This window comes from Pseudophryne corroboree, chromosome 11 (genome assembly GCF_028390025.1).
Source record: "Pseudophryne corroboree isolate aPseCor3 chromosome 11, aPseCor3.hap2, whole genome shotgun sequence".
Lineage (NCBI taxonomy): Eukaryota > Metazoa > Chordata > Amphibia > Anura > Myobatrachidae > Pseudophryne > Pseudophryne corroboree.
This window is the reverse complement of record NC_086454.1, coordinates 346,024,970-346,045,092: the sequence shown is the minus strand read 5'-3', so window position 1 is coordinate 346,045,092 and position 20,123 is coordinate 346,024,970.

The following is a 20,123-nucleotide window of genomic DNA, read 5'->3' as shown; positions in this document are numbered from 1 at the left end:
GCCAGTATTCTATAGCACAGTGTTTCCCAAATTGTCCACGTTTTAGGTATTTAGGGGGTCATACCGAGTTAATCGCTTGCTGACGTTTTTTGCAGAGCAGCGAACAGGTTACTACTGCGCATGCGTATGCACCGCACATGCGCCTCGTACGGGTACAAAGCGAATCGGCGATGGATTTAACGAAGAATCCATTCGCACAGCCGATCACAAGGAGATTGACAGGAAGAGGGCGTTTGTGGGTGGCAACTGACCGTTTTCTGGGTGTGTTTGGTAAAAACGCAGGCGTGTCCAGGCGTTTGCAGGGAGGGTGTCTGACGTCAATTCCGGGACCTGACAGGCTGAAGTGATCGCAGCGGCTGAGTTAGTCCAGAGCTACTCAGAAACTGCAAAAAACGTTTTCGCCCCGCTCGGCTGCACACGCGTTCGCACACTTGCAAAGCAAAAACACACTCCCCTGTGGGCGGCGACTATGGGTTTTCACGGTTGTTAAAAGTAGCGATCAACTCGGAATGAGGGCCTTAATTCTTTAACACAGGTGACCTAATTGGTAGTAGTTTGTCAGTCATTTTGATTTAACTTTCTGTGCTCAAGCATGGATATCCATGAAACCTGGATTGTAAAAGTGTGCACTGGGCACCGAGTTTGTGAAAGCCTGATAAAATATCTGATTGTATCATGGAACATTATGAGATTATAACATTTGTAATTAAGGAGAGAGTAGTGGAAACATAGGGGCCTATTTATCACCATCCGCATCCAGGATGTGGATGTCATGTGATAAAATCGCCCCAACTCGCACTTCGATAATTGATTACATTGCAGGGATGTATCAATTATCGCGTGCAGGGACAGAGCTTGCGGTTAAGCTCTGTCGTTGCGATGACACTCGGCAGCATCATCGGGTATTTTTCTGAAAAAAATACCCCGATATCCTGCTGCGCATGCGCCGCCCCCGCCGACATCGCCGCTGCCGCCCGGTCGACCCCTCCATCGCGACTACCCCCGCGCGCCTTGGATCCCCCCCCAGAAGATCAATATACTCACCAATCCAGGGAGCCGGTCCGTGCTGTTCCTCCTGGGCTGCCCAGCGCCGGATCCTGTGCGCTGCGGTGACCCCTGGTGCTGTAAAGTGCGCTGCCGCTTTGCAGCATCACTTTGCTGCACCGGGGTCATTTTGCAGCACATGGGGGACCCCGCACCCGGCAGCACGCAGCGGACACCGGCTCCCTGGACAGGTGAGTATGTTTTTTTTTTTTTTGGTTTTTTTTTGTACACTGTGATCAGCTTGTGCGTCCATCGGACACACATAGCTGATCACTCTGCCGGGTCCCCGCTCAGCTTTCTCTGCCAGGGGCAGAGACAGCTGGGCGAAAGGGTGCTTTTCACAGTGCTGCCCTGTGATCTCGCCAGCCTGAGCTAGCGCTAATATCACAGGGCACACTGCAGTATTTTTTCACATTTTTTTTTTAGTAAATTTGGCCACATCACATTTCCCATTATAAGTATGGGGAATGCGATGTGGATTACAAAAAAAAAAGTGAATTAAAGGGTTTGGAGCAGTTTTTCATGAAATCTGCTCCAAATGCCCTTTACTACATTCAGGTGACACTAAAATAATGTGAAAAAGGGTGTTTTCACACCCTTTTCACATTATTTTAGTAAAAATAATTTTAAGAAATAGACCCCTAATAGCAGTAAGTGTAATTACACAGTGAAGGAATTTACACACAGGCTGACTAGCGGGAACATTCCACTATAAAACTAATATCTATGTGGCAAGCAAAAAAGACTCATAGGCCCAAATGTAAGTTTGGCAAAAGTACATTATTAGTTTTTTTTTAAAGTAAAATTTTTTTAAATGACAAATTGTTTTAAGTCAACTCATTAAATCCTGCAGCAACATTGCAAATAAAAAGGGCCAGATCTGGCCCTATTACATCTGACCCTTATTAGATGGATGTCAGGAGAACATATACCAGGAATCAAATTATTTTTCTACCATTAGTTAATTGAAATCTTCAGGTCCCCCTGCAACTTCCACTAAACACAGTGCTGTATCTCTGTGTCTCCGTCTGTGGTTTTCATTCATGTGCTTATAGCAGTGCTGTATCTCTGTGTCTCCGTCTGTGGTTTTCATTCATGTGCTTATAGCAGTGCTGTATCTCTGTGTCTCCGTCTGTGGTTTTCATTCATGTACTTATAGCAGTGCTGTATCTCTGTGACTCCGTCTGTGGTTTTCATTCATGTACTTATAGCAGTGCTGTATCTCTGTGTCTCCGTCTGTGGTTTTCATTCATGTACTTATAGCAGTGCTGTATCTATGTGTCTCCGTCTGTGGTTTTCATTCATGTACTGTACCTATAGCAGTGCTGTATCTCTGTGTCTCTGTCTATGGTTTTCATTCATGTACTTATAGCAGTGCTGTATCTCTGTGTCTCTGTGGTTTTCATTCATGTACTTATATCAGTGCTGTATCTCTGTGTCTCCGTCTGTGGTTTTCATTCATGTACTTATAGCAGTGCTGTATCTCTGTGTCTCTGTCTATGGTTTTCATTCATGTACTTATAGCAGTGCTGTATCTCTGTGTCTCTGTGGTTTTCATTCATGTACTTATATCAGTGCTGTATCTCTGTGTCTCCGTCTGTGGTTTTCATTCATGTACTTATAGCAGTGCTGTATCTCTGTGTCTCCGTCTGTGGTTTTCATTCATGTACTTATAGCAGTGCTGTATCTTTGTGTCTCCGTCTGTGGTTATCATTCATGTACTGTACTTATAGCAGTGCTGTATCTCTGTGTCTCCGTCTGTGGTTTTCATTCATGTGCTTATAGCAGTGCTGTATCTCTGTGTCTGTCTGTGGTTTTCATTCATGTACTTATAGCAGTGCTGTATCTCTGTGTCTCTGTCTGTGGTTTTCATTCATGTACTTATAGCAGTGCTGTATCTCTGTGTCTCCGTCTGTGGTTTTCATTCATGTACTTATAGCATTGCTGTATCTCTGTGTCTCTGTCTGTGGTTTTCATTCATGTACTTATAGCAGTGCTGTATGTCTGTGTCTCCGTCTGTGGTTTTCATTCATGTACTTATAGCAGTGCTGTATCTCTGTGTATCTGTCTATGGTTATCATTCATGTACTTATAGCAGTGCTGTATATCTGTGTCTCTGTCTGTGGCTTTCATTCATGTACTTATAGCAGTGCTGTATCTCTGTGTCTCATTCTGTGGTTTTCATTCATGTACTTATAGCAGTGCTGTATCTATGTGTCTCCGTCTGTGGTTTTCATTCATGTACTTATATCAGTGCTTTATCTCTGTGTCTCCGTCTGTGGTTTTCATTCATGTACTGTACCTATAGCAGTGCTGTATCTCTGTGTCTCTGTCTATGGTTTTCATTCGTGTACTTATAGCAGTGCTGTATCTCTGTGTCTCTGTGGTTTTCATTCATGTACTTATATCAGTGCTGTATCTCTGTGTCTCCGTCTGTGGTTTTCATTCATGTACTTATAGCAGTGCTGTATCTCTGTGTCTCCATCTGTGGTTTTCATTCATGTACTTATAGCAGTGCTGTATCTCTGTGTCTCCGTCTGTGGTTTTCATTCATGTACTGTACTTATAGCAGTGCTGTATCTCTGTGTCTCCGTTTGTGATTTTCATTCATGTGCTTATAGCAGTGCTGTATCTCTGTGTCTCTGTCTGTGGTTTTCATTCATGTACTCATAGCAGTGCTGTATCTCTGTGTCTCCGTCTGTGGTTTTCATTCATGTACTTATAGCAGTGCTGTATCTCTGTGTCTCCGTCTGTGGTTTTCATTCATGTACTGTACTTATAGCAGTGCTGTATCTCTGTGTCTCCGTCTGTGGTTTTCATTCATGTGCTTATAGCAGTGCTGTATCTCTGTGTCTCTGTCTGTGGTTTTCATTCATGTACTTATAGCAGTGCTGTATCTCTGTGTCTCCGTCTGTGGTTTTCATTTATGTACTTATAGCAGTGCTGTATCTCTGTGTCTCTGTCTATGGTTTTCATTCATGTACTGTACTTATAGCAGTGCTGTATCTCTGTGTCTCTGTCTATGGTTTTCATTCATGTACTTATATCAGTGCTGTATCTCTGTGTCTCTGTCTGTGGTTTTCATTCATGTACTTATAGCAGTGCTGTATCTCTGTGTCTCTGTCTATGGTTTTCATTCATGTACTTATATCAGTGCTGTATCTCTGTCTGTGGTTTTCATTCATGTACTTATAGCAGTGCTGTATCTCTGTGTCTCTGTCTGTGGTTTTCATTCATGTACTTATAGCAGTGCTGTATCTCTGTGTCTCTGTCTGTGGTTTTCATTCATGTACTTATAGCAGTGCTGTATCTCTGTGTCTCTGTCTGTGGTTTTCATTCATGTACTTATAGCAGTGCTGTATCTCTGTGTCTCTGTTTATGGTTTTCATTCATGTACTTATAGCAGTCCTGTATATCTGTGTCTCTGTCTATGGGGTCATTCATGTACTTATAGCAGTGCTGTATCTCTGTGTCTCCGTCTGTGGTTTTCATTCATGTACTGATAGCAGTGCTGTATCTCTGTGTCTCCGTCTGTGGTTTTCATTCATGTACTGTACTTATAGCAGTGCTGTATCTTTGTGTCTCCGTCTGTGGTTTTCATTCATGTACTGTACTTATAGCAGTGCTGTATCTTTGTGTCTCCGTCTGTGGTTTTCATTCATGTCCTTATAGCAGAGCTGTCTCTGTGTCTCCGTCTGTGGTTTTCATTCATGTCCTTATAGCAGAGCTGTCTCTGTGTCTCCGTCTGTGGTTTTCATTCATGTACTTATAGCAGTGCTGTTTATTTTTGATGCACTGGGATATAATCTAACACACAGCATTTAAAACAGTATATCCAGAAAGCAACTTGTTACATATCCACTGGCAGTGAAAAAATAAACAACTCTGTTTGCTGATATAAAGACATGGCTGAAAAGAAAAGAACACAGATGAGAGAAAAACATAGCAATGCATTACATATAAAACTACAAGCGGGAATAGACAAACAGTAAATGTAATCGCTAATTATCTTTTATCAGCTCCAGAGGTGGTCCTAGGCCATGCTGCCACCCACAATTGGGCAGGTGGGAGGTAAGGGCGCCCTCAGCTCCACAGTGTTGCGCTTGGCGGTGACATCATAAACACGCCTCCTGCACTGTTCTTCAAAATGGGGGAAAGTCCAGGGTCTGCGTCATCGGATGGTCGCGATGGTGATCCTAGGCTGCGTTCTCGGATCTCGCACATGCACGCAGGAGGCGTCTATCTCCTGCTGCATTTGAATTTTAACTACACGTAATTGCACAGCCGATTCCTCGCGGTTCCGGTATGAATGGTCGACCATGTTATGGTCGACAGTCATTAGGTCAACCACTATTGGTCGACATTGACATGGTCGACATGGACACATGGTCGACACATGAAAATGGTCGACACATGAAAGGTCGACACATGAAAAGGTCGACATGAGTTTTTTAACTTTTTTGGGTGTCGTTTTTTGCGTAAAGTGACTGGGAACCCCAATTAGTGCTTCGGGCATAGTGCTTCGCTCGCCATGCTTCGGGCATGGTGCCTTCGCTTTGCTACCGCTTCGCTCGGCACAGATTACCGTTCCAATCGTAGTCCACATGGATCGTAAAGTATGGAAAAGTTCCCCAAAAGAAAAAAAAGTTAAAAAACTCATGTCGACCTTTTCATGTGTCGACCCTTTCATGTGTCGACCATGTGTCCACGTCAACCATGTCAATGTCGACCAATAGTGGTCGACCTAATGACTGTCGACCATAACATGGTCGACCATGTGAACGGATACCATTCCTCGCTCTACCATGCCTCTTTGCAATTCCATCCAAACATGAATTAGGCCCCCAGTGCTTGCAACATTATTTCCCCAGGGCTACACGGATGGTTGCCAGATTGGCTACTTTATACCAGTCGTATACCATGCCTGGTTGCATTGCAGTCAGATAGGATGCAGGCTGCACGCCTGCAGTTACTACGCATAGCATCCATATAGCATGTGCATTCAATACACGCCTGGTATTACAGAGTCCGTCTGGCAACCATATGATATATTTTGTGCTGGACTTATTAAGATTGGTTTCAATTCAAGTAGCATACATTCCTATGTGACCCAACAACATAGCACACAGTGTTCTACCACCATTCCCCCACTAAAGTTCCAAATGCGATCGCTTGGGCACGATGAAATAATTTTTAACCCCTTCATAGCTGGGGTAGTTTGCATGTCAATAGTCCGAAACAAATGTTACATTGACTCAGTGGGGGATATTCAATTTGGCCCGGGGTGCCGGGTGATAAGTATCGGCCGGTGGGGGCTATTTAATTGGCCCCGATAAGCCGGCGCGTGCCGCGGCTTACCGGGGTTTTGCTTCACCTGCCTCCGGCAGGCGAAGCAAAATGCCCGATAACAGCCCCGTTTTCAACCGAAAACGGGGCTGTTTCACCCGAAAACACACAGGTTTCACTGAACCTGTGTGTTTTCGGGTGTAAGAGGACTTGTTACCGGCCGAGCAAATTAAATAGCCCGACCGCAGCACCCGAAGAAACATCGGGGGTTTTTACTCCCGATGTCTCTTCGGACCAAATTGAATATCCCCCAGTGTGTCAATTGTACAGGTATTAGTTACTAGGGCAGCAGTTTAAATCCTGACACATACAGGGGGTCATTCTGATCCGTTCGCACGCAGCAGTTTTTTGCTGCGGTGCGAATGGGTAGGAAGTGTGCGTGCGCGGCGTACGCATTGCGCACGCGTGTCGTTGCCCGGCAATGCCGGTCGCCGGGCAACGACGTGCGCAACGAAGAAAGAAGACGCAGCGCCGATCGCATGAAGATTGACAGCGGAGAGGCATTCCGGGGCGGATAATCACAGTTGGATGCCGTTTTCGGGGAGTAGTCGTCTGAAAGCAGGCGTGTCCAGGCAAATGGAGGGCGGATGTCTGACGTCAAAGCCGGGAGGAGCGTAGCTGGACCCGTCGCACAGGGTAAGTAGCTCCAGCCTTACTCCTAGGTTGCTGAAAACTTTTTTTGCTTAGCAGGGCTGCACAAGCGTTCGCAGCCCTGCTAAGCTAAAATACACTCCCCCATAGGCGGGGATTAGTTGATCGCACCAGCAGCAAAAAGTTGCTGGCTGCGATCAACTTGGAATGACCCCTACAGTACTGTGTATTAGAGTGTAAGCTCTCACGAGCAGGGCCCTCTTCCCTCATGTGCTTTTTTCTTACTTAAACCATCTTCAACGGCTCCAAATCCCGCGGTTTTCTGCCGCCCTGCTGCTTATGTCAGTGTCGTCTGTTGATGCAGCTATATGTATATACCCTGTACTTGTCCTATCTTGTCTTCAGCTGTAAGTCACTGTAAGTGGGCGCTGTGGATCCCTTGTGGCGCCATATGAAGGATAATAATGATTATACACATACTGCACGACTGCGTACTGCAACAAGGTCAGGTGCATCTCCGATGTTTATTCTGTGAGCTACAGTATATGGGGGCGATGTATCAAACCTTAGAGAATGATAAAGTGAAGTTGCCCATAGCAATCAATCAACCAATCAGATTCTGTCATTTTATAGACTGTGCTAGATAATATCTAGTTGCTGATTGGTCTCTCTCTAAGATTTATACCCCTTTTCCACTAGCTCAAAAAACATCGTTTTTTGCACGGGGACGCGCATTTACCCGTGTTTTTTGCTAGTGGAAACGGCTCCCTCTGAAAAAACCCGGGTCAAGTGATCCGGGAATCCTACCCGGGTAGCTACCTGGGTAGGTCACGGGAATGACCCAGGTAAGGTGTAGTGTAAACGGGTTACCCGCGTCAGCCGACACGGGACCCATTTACAGCATGTGAAGATCCCATACCTCCCTGACCTCAGGGTCTCGCAGGCAGTCGGGAGGTTGGGGGGGACAGTACATGCTGTCAGCGCTGCTGTCTCTCCTGCTATGCAGACAGCAGCGCTAGCCGGGAAAGTGTGTGCCAGAGGCTGGGGGCAGCCCAGCAGCTTCCAGAGTGTTGGGCTTGCCCCCAGCGTGACGGTGGGCAGCATGGAATTGGGGGCGTGGCCTAACGGGACCGAGGCAATGCCCCGGGGGTCCCGATCTGCCGGTTTTCCCGGCGCTTGGAGATGACATCATCTTCAAGCGCCGGGCAGAAGACACTGTACCGGGGTGCAGTGTAAACGGCGCCTACACGGGATATTCCCGGGTTGGCGCCGTAGTGGAAAAGGGATCCGTCTCGGGTCTGACCTGGCTTGGAACCGTGTTCCAAATCCCGGGTCAGACCCGAGACTTCTAGTGGAAAAGGGGTATTAATAGTGTGTAACCTAATTGCAGTACAGCCATGCAGCACTGTATGTTTTCTATGTGACTGGCAGCCGTTATGTGAATCCTAGTCTGTCACGTAGGATGTCACTGGTTAGGGGGCACATAGATTGTCACTCGTCCAGAGCTTCAGTGTCTTTGTGGTACTGCCGCCTAGAGCTCCGGCCACTAACATGGAGGAAGGGGCAGTTTAAGTGAGGAGCGGACTGTGTGCAGGCTCTGTGCGTATGCGTAGGTCTCTGGGAACATAGAGCCCACACTATGGGGGTCATTCCGAGTTGATCGCTCGCTAGCAGTTTTTAGCAGCCGTGCAAACGCATTGTCGCCTCCCACCAGGGAGTGTATGTTTGCTTTGCAGAAGTGCGAACGCCTGTGCAGCCGAGCGCCTGCAAAAACATTTTGTGCAAATCAAGACCAGCCCTGGACTTACTCTTCGTGTGCGTTGATTCTAACATTGGAGGGTTCTTTTGACGTCACACACCCGCCCAGCGTTCGCCCAGCCACGCCTGCGTTTTTCCTGGCACGCCTGCATTTTTCTAAGCTCTCCCTGAAAACGGTCAGTTGACACCCAGAAACGCCCCTTTCCTGTCAATCTTCTTGCGGCCGCCAGTGCGAATGAAAACGTCGCTAGAACCTGTGCAAAACCACAAAGGCCTTTGTACCCGTACGTCGCGCGTGCGCATTGCGGTGCATACGCATGCGCATAAATGCCGATTTTTAGCCCGATCGCTGCGCTGCAAAAAACGGCAGCTAGCGATCAACTCGGAATGACCCCCTATGTTCCCTGAGCCCTCTGTACTGCACCCTAAGTCCCTGTTGTCTACCTGCACAGTGGCCTGAATATGGTCAAAGACCTATTGTGAGAAGGGGAGGAGCTGTGACCAGTGCTGAGTGGGTGTGGCCAGTGCCATGTGGGCGGGTACACCTCCTACACTATCAGCCCCAATGTCTTCTTAAATATGTAAAAATGTCTACAAATTGCATCATTTTGTGAGGAAAATAGAAATACAATTCTAATACTTCTGATTTACGGCGACCATGGGGCCAGCTGGGCAGCCGATCATCATCATGCTGCTTATCTTTATGTGGAAGTCTGGGGCTGTAGTCCCAACTGCACCATTTTCCTGGCTGTGGTCTCCATCTCAATAGCAACGGCTGGTATACACCCGGGTATCAAAGTGATTAACAGCTAACTCAATAGCTGTCATGATAAGCCCCTCCTCTGAGCAGATATTTACATGATAAGCCCCTCCTCTGAGCATATACTTACATAAGCCCCTCCTCTGAGCAGATACTTACATAATAAGCCCCTCCACTAATCAAATACTTACATGATAAGCCCCTCCTCTGATCAGATACATGATAAGCCCCTCCTCTGAGCAGATACTTACATAATAAGCCCCTCCTCTGAGCAGATACTTACATAATAAGCCCTTCCTCTGAGCAGATACTTACATAATAAGCCCCTCCACTGCTCAGATACCTACATGATAAGCCCCTCCTCTGAGAAGATACTTACATAATAAGCCCCTCCTCTGAGCAGATACTTACATAATAAGCCCTTCCTCTGAGCAGATACTTACATAATAAGCCCTTCCTCTGAGCAGATACTTACATAATAAGCCCCTCCACTGATCAGATACTTACATGATAAGCCCCTCCTCTGAGCAGTTACTTACATAAGCCCCTCCACTGATCAGATACTTATATGATAAGCCCCTCCTCTGGGCAGTTACTTACATAAGCCCCTCTACTGATCAGATACATGATAAGCCCCTCCTCTAGCAGATACTTACATGATAAGCCCCTACTCTGAGCAGTTACTTACATAAGTCCCTCCACTGATCATATACATGATAAGACCCTCCTCTGACCAGATACTTACATGATAGCCCCTCCTCTGAGCAGTTACTTACATAAGCCCCTCCTCTGACCAGTTACTTACATAAGCCCCTCCTCTGGGCAGATACTTACATGATAAGCCCCTCTCCAGGGCAGATACTTACATGATAAGCCCCTCTGATGATCAGATACATGATAAGCCCCTCCTCTGACTAGATACTTACATAAGCCCCTCCTCTGAGCAGATATTTACATGATAAGCCCCTCCCCTGGGCAGATACTTACATGATAAGCCCCTCCTCTGAGCAGTTACTTACATAAGCCTCTATTCTGAGCAGATACTTACATGATAAGCCCCTCCCCTGGGCAGATACTTACATTATAAGCCCCTCCTCTGACCAGATACTTACATGATAAGCCCTCCTCTGAGCAGTTACTTACATAAGCCTCTATTCTGAGCAGATACTTACATGATAAGCCTCTCCTCTGAGCAGATACTTACATGATAAGCCTCTATTCTGAGCAGATACTTACATGATAAGCCCCTCCTCTGAGCAGATACTTACATGATAAGCCCCTCCTCTGACCAGATACTTACATGATAAGCCCCTCCTCTGACCAGATACTTACATGATAAGCCCCTCCTCTGAGCAGATACTTACATAAGCCTCTATTCTGAGCAGATACTTACATGATAAGCCTCTCCTCTGAGCAGACACTTACATGATAAGCCCCTCCTTTGGGCAGATACTTACATAACAAGCCCCTCCTCTGCAAAGATACTTACATGATAAGCCCCTCCTCTGAGCAGATACTTACATGATAAGCCCCTCCCCTGTGCAGATACTTACATGATAAGCCCCTCCTCTGCGCAGATACTTACATGATAAGCCCCTCCTCTGAGCAGATACTTACATGATAAGCCTCTCCTCTGAGCAGACACTTACATGATAAGCCCCTCCTTTGGGCAGATACTTACATAACAAGCCCCTCCTCTGCCCAGATACTTACATGATAAGCCCCTCCTCTGAGCAGACACTTACATGATAAGCCCCTCCTTTGGGCAGATACTTACATAACAAGACCCTCCTCTGCCCAGATACTTACATGATAAGCCCCTCCTCTGAGCAGATACTTACATGATAAGCCCCTCCCCTGTGCAGATACTTACATGATAAGCCCCTCCTCTGCGCAGATACTTACATGATAAGCCCCTCCCCTGTGCAGATACTTACATGATAAGCCCCTCCTCTGCGCAGATACTTACATGATAAGCCCCTCCTCTGAGCAGATACTTACATGATAAGCCCCTCCCCTGTGCAGATACTTACATGATAAGCCCCTCCTCTGAGCAGATACTTACATGATAAGCCCCTCCTCTGAGCAGATACTTACATGATAAGCCCCTCCTCTGAGCAGACACTTACATGCTAAGCCCCTCCTTTGGGCAGATACTTACATAACAAGCCCCTCCTCTGAGCAGATAGTTATTTGCTCTAATGTGAATCCCTCTTCAACATCGGGATGCCACCATCGATGGTGCTGCATAGTTGGCTCGCCATCAATTGAAGAGAGAAAAAACTTGGAATCGGCCATACTGTGGCTCATGAATGGATGTTAAACCATTGAAGGCCATGGCCATCCATAGCAGGGCCAGCTCCAGGCATGTTCGAATAGAGCGGCCGCGCAGGGCGCCACCCTTAATGGGCGCCGCGCGCTGGCGCCGCCGTATTCAAAGCTGGAGCCGGCCCTGTGCAGCATTGGCCCGGCCGTGACCTCTTGTGTGCGCTGTGCGCGCTGCGCGGCGCCGGTGTCTAACATCAGACGCCGGCACCGCGCAGCGCGCATAGTGCACACAAGCGCTTTGGAGGCCGCCCACCCACACCCGGATCCGGACCTGCACCCGCCCGGACCCCGGACCCGGAACTGCACCCGCACTCGGACAGCAGTACTCCTCCCAGCGCCGCAGGTATTGGGGGGGGGGCACATTTATGGATGGCACTGTGGGGGCATTTATCTGGCACTGTGGGGTCACATCTGTACTGTGGGGGCATTTATCTGGCACTGTGGGGGCATATCTGCACTGTGGGGGCATATCTGCACTGTGGGGGCATTTATCTGGCACTGTGGGGGCATTTATCTGGCACTGTGGGGGCATATCTGCACTGTGGGGGCATTTATCTGCACTGTGGGGGCATATCTGCACTGTGGGGGCATTTATCTGGCACTGTGGGGGGGCATATCTGCACTGTGGTGGCATTTATCTGGCACTGTGGGGGCATTTATCTGCACTGTGGGGGCATATCTGCACTGTGGGGGCATTTATCTGGCACTGTGGGGGCATATCTGGCACTGTGGGGGCATTTCTGTATCTGGCACTGTGGGGGCATTTCTGTATCTGGCACTGTAGGGGCATTTATGTATCTGGAACTGTGGGGACATATCTGGCACTGTGGGGGCATTTATGTATCTGGCACTGTGGGGGCATTTATGTATCTGGCACTGTGGGGGCATATCTGGCACTGTGGGGGCATTTTTGGCACTGTGGGGGCATTTTTGGCACTGTGGGGGCATTTCTGGCACACTGGGTGCACATCTGGCACTGTGGGGGCATTTTTGACACTGTGGGGGCATTTCTGGCAAACTGGGGGCATATCTGGCACTGTGGGGGCATATCTGGCACTGTGGGGGCATTTCTGGCACTGTGGAGGCATTTCTGGCACTGTGGGGGCATTTCTGGCACTGTGGGGGCATTTCTGTATCTGGCACTGTGGGGGCATTTATGTATCTGGAACTGTGGGGACATATCTGGCACTTTAGGGGGCATTTATGTATCTGGCACTGTGGGGGCATTTATGGCACTGTGGGGGCATTTATGTATCTGGCACTGTGAAAGCATTTATCTGGCACTGTGGGGGCATTTATCTGGCACTGTGGGGGCATATCTGCACTGTGGGGGCATTTATCTGGCACTGTGGGGGCATTTATCTGGCACTGTGGGGGCATTTATCTGCACTGTGGGGGCATATCTGCACTGTGGGGGCATTTATCTGGCACTGTGGGGGCATATCTGCACTGTGGGGGCATTTATCTGGCACTGTGGGGGCATTTATCTGCACTGTGGGGGCATATCTGCACTGTGGGGGCATTTATCTGGCACTGTGGGGGCATATCTGGCACTGTGGGGGCATTTCTGTATCTGGCACTGTGGGGGCATTTCTGTATCTGGCACTGTAGGGGCATTTATGTATCTGGAACTGTGGGGACATATCTGGCACTGTGGGGGCATTTATGTATCTGGCACTGTGGGGGCATTTATGTATCTGGCACTGTGGGGGCATATCTGGCACTGTGGGGGCATTTTTGGCACTGTGGGGGCATTTTTGGCACTGTGGGGGCATTTCTGGCACACTGGGTGCACATCTGGCACTGTGGGGGCATTTTTGACACTGTGGGGGCATTTCTGGCAAACTGGGGGCATATCTGGCACTGTGGGGGCATATCTGGCACTGTGGGGGCATTTCTGGCACTGTGGAGGCATTTCTGGCACTGTGGGGGCATTTCTGGCACTGTGGGGGCATTTCTGTATCTGGCACTGTGGGGGCATTTATGTATCTGGAACTGTGGGGACATATCTGGCACTTTAGGGGGCATTTATGTATCTGGCACTGTGGGGGCATTTATGGCACTGTGGGGGCATTTATGTATCTGGCACTGTGAAAGCATTTATCTGGCACTGTGGGGGCATTTATCTGGCACTGTGGGGGCATATCTGCACTGTGGGGGCATTTATCTGGCACTGTGGGGGCATTTATCTGGCACTGTGGGGGCATTTATCTGCACTGTGGGGGCATATCTGCACTGTGGGGGCATTTATCTGGCACTGTGGGGGCATATCTGCACTGTGGGGGCATTTATCTGGCACTGTGGGGGCATTTATCTGCACTGTGGGGGCATATCTGCACTGTGGGGGCATTTATCTGGCACTGTGGGGGCATATCTGGCACTGTGGGGGCATTTCTGTATCTGGCACTGTGGGGGCATTTCTGTATCTGGCACTGTAGGGGCATTTATGTATCTGGAACTGTGGGGACATATCTGGCACTGTGGGGGCATTTATGTATCTGGCACTGTGGGGGCATTTATGTATCTGGCACTGTGGGGGCATATCTGGCACTGTGGGGGCATTTTTGGCACTGCGGGGGCATTTCTGGCACACTGGGTGCACATCTGGCACTGTGGGGGCATTTTTGACACTGTGGGGGCATTTCTGGCAAACTGGGGGCATATCTGGCACTGTGGGGGCATATCTGGCACTGTAGGGGCAATTCTGGCACTGTGGGGGCATTTCTGGCACTGTGGAGGCATTTCTGGCACTGTGGGGGCATTTCTGGCACTGTGGGGGCATTTCTGTATCTGGCACTGTGGGGGCATTTATGTATCTGGAACTGTGGGGACATATCTGGCACTTTAGGGGGCATTTATGTATCTGGCACTGTGGGGGCATTTATGGCACTGTGGGGGCATTTATGTATCTGGCACTGTGAAAGCATTTATCTGGCACTGTGGGGGCATTTATCTGGCACTGTGGGGGCATTTATCTGGCACTGTGGGGGGCTTTTCTGTATCTGGCACTGTAGGGGCATTTATCTGGCACTGTGGGAGCTTTTCTGTATCTGGCACTGTAGGGGCATTTATCTGGCACTGTGGGGGCTTTTCTGTATCTGGCACTGTAGGGGCATTTATGTATCTGTCACTGTGGGGACATATCTGGCACTGTGTGGCCATTTATGTATCTGGCACTGCTGGGGGGCATGTCATGTGTTGCTGGCACTGCTGGGGGGCATGTCATGTGTAGCTGGCACGGCTGGGGAGCATATCATGTAGTGTTCCCGCTAGGCGTCTGTGGCTAGGCAATGTGTCTAACGTGCTCTGCCTGGCACAAAGTGTCTAACATGCTCTGCCTGACGCAAAGTGTCTAACGTGCTCTGCCTGGCGCAAACTGTGTAACGTGCTCTGCCTGGCGCAAAGTGTCTAACGTGCTCTGCCTGGCGCAAAGTGTCTAACGTGCTCTGCCTGGCGCAAAGTGTGTAACGTGCTCTGCCTGGCGCAAAGTGTGTAACGTGCTCTGCCTGGCGCAAAGTGTGTAACGTGCTCTGCCTGGCGCAAAGTGTGTAACGTGCTCTGCCTGGCGCAAAGTGTCTAACGTGCTCTGCCTGGCGCAAAACGTCTAACTGCTCTGCCTGGCGCAAAGTGTCTAATGTGCTCTGCCTGGCGCAAAGTGTCTAACGTGCTCTGCCTGGCGCAAAGGGTCTAATGTGCTCTGCCTGGCGCAAAGTGTCTAACGTGCTCTGCCTGGCGCAAAGTGTCTAACGTGCTCTGCCTGGCGCAAAGTGTCTAATGTGCTCTGCCTGGCGCAAAGTGTGTAACGTGCTCTGCCTGGCGCAAAGTGTCTAATGTGCTCTGCCTGGCGCAAAGTGTGTAACGTGCTCTGCCTGGCGCAGAGTGTCTAACGTGCTCTGCCTGGCGCAAAGTGTCTAACGTGCTCTGCCTGGTGCAAAGTGTCTAACGTGCTCTGCCTGGCGCAAAGTGTCTAACGTGCTCTGCCTGGCGCAAAGTGTCTAACGTGCTCTGCCTGGCGCAAAGTGTCTAACGTGCTGCACTACTGTGTGGTGTAATGCGAATTGCCACTATTATGTGGCCACGCACCTTTCCCACGAAGCAACCCCCCTAAATTTTTGCAGCGCGCCGATGCTTTACCATGTAGATGAGCACCAAGCATTACAGTATGTACATCATTTTGCCCTCCTAACTTAAAAATGTGCCTTCCCTGTGATCAGCACCCTGCCCTAAAAAGTGAACACTATCATGTGTAGCTGGCACTGCTGGGGGGCATATTGTGTGTAGCTGGCACTGCTGGGGGGCATGTCATGTGTAGCTGGCACTGCTGGGGGGCATATTGTGTGTAGCTGGCACTGCTGGGGGGCATGTCATGTGTAGCTGGCACTGCTGGGGGGCATGTCATGTGTAGCTGGCACTGCTGGGGGGAATGTCATGTGTAGCTGGCACTGCTGGGGGGCATGTCATGTGTAGCTGGCACTGCTGGGGGGCATATTGTGTGTAGCTGGCACTGCTGGGGGGCATGTCATGTGTAGCTGGCACTGCTGGGGGGCATATTGTGTGTAGCTGGCACTGCTGGGGGGCATATCATGTCTATCTGGCACTGCACATTGTGTATCTGGCACTATACTGGAGACATTATGTGTGTGTAAGGAACACTACTGTGGCTGTTATGTGTAAGGCTGCTAATTGTGTGCGTAGAGGGGGTGTGAAAATATATTTATTTATAGTCTAATAATATGAAGTTATGAGGCCACGCCCACTTTTCCAGCGGCCACGCCCACTTTTCTTGGAGCGCGCGCCTTCGGCGCTCGCATGGGGGGGCGCTTTTACATGTTCTCGCTCAGGGTACTAGTAGGCCTGGAGCCGGCCCTGATCCACAGGACAGTATGTACCTACCTCTTTTTGTGGAACATGAGAGGTTTTATCAACAAAGCATCAGAACTTCCTAACAATTGAGCACCAACAACCCTGACAGAAAACTCTGTAACTTGAGGAGATGCCTAGCTGGAAGGAAAAGGCGTGGTACTCCCTAAAAGTCAACAGCAAGCAGTTCCACAGATATCCATGGTAAAATATTTACTAAGGCAGGTGTTTCCATAAAGTCTGACCGTGACTACAGTGTCTTACCTATGCCCTGATATTGCGTTGCCAACTGCGACCATTGACGTCAAACACCTGAAAATAGCACAGATCCATAACATGGTACTCGCCATGTCTGAACTTACCTGACAACCCTGGAAAAAGGCTTATCCAATAATCTCTTGTTGCACAATTAATTCACAAAGATGAATGTGGAGTGCAGTCATACGGATGTACCAGTAGGGTTCACAACACCCATTGGTGCTGACGTGGGCCAGTCAGTACCCCCACACAAGATGTTTCCACATGACGGCCCCCTAGAGCTGCCTCGGGTTATTGAGATCTGAAAGTGCACTTGAACCCCCTAGGATGTATGTAGTGCAGTGGTTCCCAAACTGTACGGCTAGGCATCCTGGGGTGCCGGGAAGCTCTTGCAGGGTTGGTAGACCAGAACCAAATCAAACCATTTACGGTGATCGGCAAAACCCGTGCTACTGGCTACCAATCATAAAACATGTGGACGTTCAGAAGCACAACTGTGCACCACCAGATTTTTTTTCTCCAAATGTATCAATATAAAACTTAAATCCTACAGGTGAAATCATTTCAGATGATGAATAATTTAATTGCACATTCGTTGACTCATGAACCCGTCTGAACCGGAATAAATGAACCACCACAATTCGCTTTCTGCCGTCTGTTTGTAAACCAAGCCCGATAGAATGTATACTAGTGAAGTAATTGGGTTTACATTAGGGGGTAATTCAGACTGGATCGCTGTAGCGGCAGCGGTCGCAGTCTGAATCCCTATGTGAAGTGGGCACGTGCGCCCCCCGGGAGCCCGGTGAGATGCTAACAGCATCTCTGGGCTGCAATTGCCTCTGCCTGATTGACAAGCAGAGGTGGTCGCGGGGCGGGTGGGGGCGTGCCAACAGTGTTAAAACGTTGATGGTGGGGCGTGGCCCAGACAAAGCAGGCTTGTCCGGATTGTTGCGGGCCCACGGCGGCTGCGTGACATCACACTGCTGCTGCGAGCCGGAACGCGGCGGGTAGCCCCCTGCCAGCCCGCAGGAGCTGCGCAGGCAGGGAGCTACTCACCGCGTGCAAAAGCACTGCCGCCGTGCGATGGTTTTGCACCCTTGTGTGTGTGTGTGTGTGGGGTGGAAGGCAGAGCTAGACATGCGGTGTGGACTATCCCTGTGCTGGGCGTCCCCCCGCATGTCTGAGTAAATGATCGCAGATGTGCTAAATTTAGCACATCTACGATCAGATCTGAATCACCCCCCTAATTATCTGCTGGTACGTCAGTCTGAGACTACTTCCCGGCAGTCAGGAAATCTGGAGAACTTGGGAAAAATTCCTCCTCCCAGCATTATGTGAAATATCTCTAGCTCTAAAACATTCCTGAAACTCTTATTTTAATATATATATATATATATATCTGTGAAAGTTTGCTTAACAGACAACTACCAATTTAGTTTTCTCTCTCTGCACGTGTTACATCTGCCCCACCTGCAGTGCACATGGGGCCTAATTCAGATCTGTTCGCTTGCTAGCATTTTTCGCTGCGCAGCGATCAGGTAACTACTGCGCATGCATATTCACGCCGTACGGTTACAAAGCGGATCGTTGCTGTGCACTGGTTCTAGCGAAGAAACCATTCGCACAGCCGATCGCAAGGAGATTGACAGGAAGAAAGCGTTTGTGGGTGGCACTGGCAACTGACCGTTTTCAGGGAGTGTCAGGAAAAACGCAGGCGTGTCAAAGCGTATGCAGGGCGGGTTCCTGACGTCAATTCCGGTCCCGGACAGGCTGATGTGATCGCAGCGGCTGAGTAAGTCCTGGGCTCGGCTACACATGCGATCGCACACTTGCACAGCGAGAAATACACTCCCCCTGTAGGCGGCGACTATCTGATTGCAGGGCTGCAAAAATCGCCTGCTAGCGATCAGGTCTGAATTAGGCCCCTTGTCCGTGTGCGCAGCAAGCAGCGGCTGGGTATATACCTGGGGACGTGTTGTGTACAGGTGGTGTGATTGAGGAGAAGTACCCGAGAGCTGAGTGACACTCTACGAGACTCTAATGAAATCAGCGGCACTGTGACATCAGCATAGGGTACTAATTACCGGATCTTCCCACACTCCCAGCGCAGACTATCATTACCTTTAGGGATGATTGATGTTTGTAATATTGGAAAATAGACCCCTTACTCCAGCGGTATATTGGAAGGCAAGCCTAGATTTCATGTCACAGCTTGTGGTATTCACATCAATTAAGCAGCAGCTAATTACATATGAAGCATATATACCTTATGGCAATGACTTTCTGAACTCCTAAGGATTTGCATTGTATATATGGATACAAACACTCTCAGTACTGCTGTACAACGCAGGACGTTTTGTATATTAATTGTGGTTATAATGGGGGTAATTCCAAGTTGATCGCAGCAGGAACTTTGTTACCAGTTGGGCAAAACCATGTGCACTGCAGGGGAGGCAGATATAACATGTGCAGAGAGAGTTAGATTTGGGTGTGGTGAGTTAAATCTGCACTCTAAATTGCAGTGTAAAAGTAAAGCAGCCAGTATTTACCCTGCACAGAAACAAAATAACCCACCCAAATCTAACTCTCTCTGCACATGTTATATCTGCCTCCCCTGCAGTGCACATGGTTTTGCCCAACTGCTAAAAAATTTCCTGCTGCGATCAACTTGGAATTACCCCCACTGTGCGGTCTTGTTTTTATGTACACCACCGATACACAACATATCCCCCTTCTCTCCTTCCTTGCTAAGTGTGGTTTTATTGGCCCTCATTCCGAGTCGTTCGCTCGGTAATTTTCATCGCATCGCAGTGAAATTCCGCTTAGTACGCATGCGCAATATTCGCACTGCGACTGCGCCAAGTAATTTAACAATGAAGATAGTATTTTTACTCACGGCTTTTTCTTCGCTCCGCCGATCGTAGTGTGATTGACAGGAAATGGGTGTTACTGGGCGGAAACACGGCGTTTTATGGGCGTGTGGATAAAAACGCTACCGTTTCCGGAAAAAACGCAGGAGTGGCCGGAGAAACGGGGGAGTGTCTGGGCGAACGCTGGGTGTGTTTGTGACGTCAAACCAGGAACGACAAGCACTGAAATGATCGCAGATGCCGAGTAAGTCTGAAGCTACTCTGAAACTGCTAAGTAGTTTGTAATCGCAATATTGCGAATACATCGG